Below are 3,850 nucleotides of genomic sequence, written 5' to 3' on the forward strand. Positions count from 1 at the left end.
CTAGCCATTGTGTTTGATGATAAAGTTGCTTACAGTGACAAAAACTGTAGCTGAAGATCAAAAAAATCTCACAGGAGAGGTGAGAGAAGAGATTCGATTCCAAATCCCCTGCTCCCAGGTTCTACGTGGAGTTGACTGCTGCTCGAGGTCAGCAACGCGGCACCGACCGCTCAGTCTCCGTCTCTTCACAAAATCGCTTCATCAATTCTTGATCAACATTTATTTTGGTAATAAACTGGGAATCATTTAATAACCAAAATGTTGAATTTGATAGTTTTTTATTTGTGTTCTTTTTTGTACTAGGGATCGACTTAGGGCCTCATGCTTGCCAGGCAGGTGCTTAGGCTGCTGAGCAGTCTCCCTGGCTCACATCCTTGGATTTGTGAGATACCTGTGTGTATTTGCAAAAGCCAGTACCCAGCACGCAGTACCGTCATACACAGAATGGTATGCAGTCACAGGTACCCTCCTCAACCAAAGGAAAAAGCAGGAAAAACAAAGCAAGCTGATGATACACGTTCGCACTGCGTGCGATCTGGCCTGAGCACATCGCTCAGGTGCTGCGGCCGCATCTACGCAAGGCCAGTAGACTCGTAGTGAGGACAGAGGCGGGTACTTGGTCTCACAGGAGATGAGAGGAGGTGGCTTGCTGCTGCTGTGGCAGCTTTGGTGTACTAGGAGTCAGTCCCTCAGGATCCCTTTTCTTAGGCCTTGCCTCACAAAGTCAGTGGAATGCAAGCAGGAGGCATGTGGCATCCTCACTCCCCTTCTCTTCCAGATATGCATTTGAAAGTGTTTGTGGGATAGAACAGGAAAAGTTTTTATTGCTTTCCGTGGGTGTAGGAAGTTCTGAGTTGAATTCTGCTTTCTCCACAGATGAGGGACACAATATATTTTACGTAGATGAGACAGACTATGATACCGATACTATATTTCACCTCACGAACTTGGAGCGTTTGGAACCTTTTCAACTGCTGGAGCTCTATGGTACAGTATTTTTTTTTCTGCTCACTCTCGCCCTCTGGTGGGAAGAAATGTACAGAAAGGAGCCCTACACCCAAATCAGTCTTTCAAATGATCCTGCAGTGTCTCTCCCATGGAAGACAGGCACTTCTTTTGGTAATTCCTTAGACTTGGTGAGGAGAAGATGTAGGATTCTCTCACTGGCTGCGTGTGCTGGTGCAGACTTGTAATCCCAGCACTCAGGAGGCTGAGACAGGGGCATCGCCACAAGTGAGATGTCTGCCTGGGCTGCATAGTGAGTTGAAGGGGAGCATGAAGACATAGTGAGGCCCTGTCTGAGAAATATGTGAGAAAACAGAGAGAAATATCTGGGACCCAACTGGGACCGTGCTTTCCCTACCCTCCTAGAACCCAGCCCCTTCACTACATTTGACAACTAATATGTAAGACATAGAAGTCACTGTCACTCTTCTCACAGGCCGAGAGCCAGATGTGAGTCCAGAAGTCAAGAACAGGTTTAGAGAACTAGCTAAAGAGAAAAGAATAAGTGAGGAGAACATAGTAGACCTCACCAGTGCTGGTAAGTGTAGCTCTCTGGTTCTCCTTGCCTGTGTGCCACGTCACAGAGGGAGCGATCCGAGGGAGAGTGATCAGTGCCCTTGTCCCCACTTGAAGACTCACTGGGTTTCTCTTGGATGAGGAACCGGAGCTGATGACTGAATGTGCTCTGCTCTGCCTCTGCAGATCCCTGTCTTGAGGCCCAAGAAGAAGTGTAGCCGAAGGCCCAGGTTTGTGAGCTCTGCCCCTGGGGAGGAAGGGGCGACCAGGCATCAGTGCCTTCCACATGCACTAGGGGTTTGTGCCCAAAGCTCACAGGAGAAGTTTTTGGTAAGGAAGCTTTCAGGTAGAGTTTGAAGTTTCGAGTTAGAGGACCTGATTTGAAGATGCGGTGCTTCCATGATGTGTACTTCAGAGTTACATGTGGCTGCGGTGTGCATGAAACGCCTCAGAGATGGGCAGATATTACTTACCTTGGCGACTTAGTGTGAAGTGGGCAGAAAGCAACAGAGTGTTGCATGTGAAGCTCATAATAAATGTGTGTGAGTGTGTGTTGTGGTTCATTTTCCAGGCACAGAGATGGGGTTTGTCTGTTTAATTGATGACAGCAGTGTGCCCCTTTGCATTCTGCACAACTACCACTTCCCACCTGGGAGTGGAGCTGTCAGTCTTCCCTGGGTCCTCCAAGTTTCCTAATCTGTCTCCTTCAGATTTTTTGTGGGGCTTCATTCAGATAACGTGTATGAAAGCCTTTTAAATTTGCATAAAATAAGTATCTAACAAAAAGTAGCTGTGGCTGCTGTCATTATTCCTCAATTTTCAAACATTCTTCGAAACTTCTTATGGCGAAGATGGTAGAAGCAATCATAAGCCTTGTCATTTCCTTTCTATTTTCCATATAGTCCACTGAGGAATGGTTCAGATGACTTCATTTGCATAAAATGATTTTTTTCACTTTTGTCTTTATTTTCATAAAGAACATGACTGGGATTGAAAAATATGATCTTTACCACTTTTCTTTGTACTGAAAGTGTCTCTTGTCCTCAGCTCAGTCCCAGAAGTGCTCACTGTGGTTACTGTGTTCTTTTTCCTCTGCTTGCTCAGTGCTGAGTGAATGCTTCCCTCCCTGGTCTCCGCATCGTGGCTTCCTCGTCTCTGTGCCACCTCATGCCGCATCCTACGACCTGCGCACCATCGCACTCGCATGTGAAGCTGTCACTCCTGCAGCTCCAGATCTTCCTGAATCTCCTGGAAGTTTCATCTGTTCATCAACAAGAAAAGCTTTTCTCTAAATTTCTCTGATTTCCATACCTCGGGCAACTGTATGTGATTAAGATCTGTCTCTACCTATTCAATAAATGATTATCTTTGCAATGCTGTGTTTTGTCTTGAGTCTGGTTGAAGGTGGGCTGACAGTGAGTGAGTAAAGGCTGGTCCTGAGTCCTGCACCTATAATCCTCCTCTAGCATGTGGAAATGGACTCTGAGCCTCAACGGTCTCCTCTTCACCAATTCTTTTATCCCAAGCCCCCCCTGAGCCCCACATGCCCTTTGATCTGCCCATCTTCAGTGACCTGAGGAGACCACTATACATGCCCCGTGACCACAAGATTCGCTCCATACATCCTGCACCCTAGAATGCTCTTTTCCTGTGAGGTACTGAGAGAGAGATCTGCTGAGGCCGATGCCAGTTTGGGAAGGTTCAGCACAGGCCTCATGCAAAAAAGAGCATACAGACTAATAAAAAAGTTTATCTGGGTATGTGTTTTCCCACATCTCAGTAGCTCAGATTAGAGCCCTAGCGAGGTTCAAGGTTATTATTTTTGAACCACGTCCTTGGACTAGTTTTCTAAATTATAGCAAAAGAATATGTAGAAAGACAAGAGGTAGGTTAGAGTCTTCCTTTGTTTTTTCTCCTTTTGCCTCCCTGAAAGAAGGTCTTACTATGCCAGCCAAGCTAGCTTCAAACCCTTAGCCTCCAGAGATCCTCCTACAGGCTCCTTAGAATGTGGGACTGTAAGTCATAACGCCAAATTTGGCATGTATGTGCATGTATGCAAATGTGTGTGTGTGTGTGTGTGTGTGTGTGTGTGTGTTATACGGTGAACTGAACCCAAACACTTCTCAGAAGGCATCATCTCCCTTTTTAGTTAATTTCAATTTGATTCTCACAGAGTCACTAAATTGATCTGACTCAGCTTGGACTTTTAATCATCCTGCCTCAGTCTCCCAATGTGCTGGGATTGTGATTTTATGCTACCAATATCAGTTTGCCTTCTCATATTTTTTGTATCAGACAGCATTTATTGATTCTCTCTCTCTCTCTCTCT

The 3,850-nt window shown here is 45.9% G+C and overlaps 1 pseudogene; it reads left to right on the forward strand.

Annotated features, from left to right (window-relative positions):
* The window catches only part of LOC101581448, a 4,714-nt pseudogene extending 2,975 nt beyond the window's left edge, over window positions 1–1,739 (forward strand).
* Window positions 1,740–3,850: the final 2,111 nt, after the last annotated feature.

This window comes from Octodon degus, unplaced genomic scaffold (assembly GCF_000260255.1).
Source record: "Octodon degus isolate 3935 unplaced genomic scaffold, OctDeg1.0 scaffold00098, whole genome shotgun sequence".
In the NCBI taxonomy this organism is placed as follows: domain Eukaryota; kingdom Metazoa; phylum Chordata; class Mammalia; order Rodentia; family Octodontidae; genus Octodon; species Octodon degus.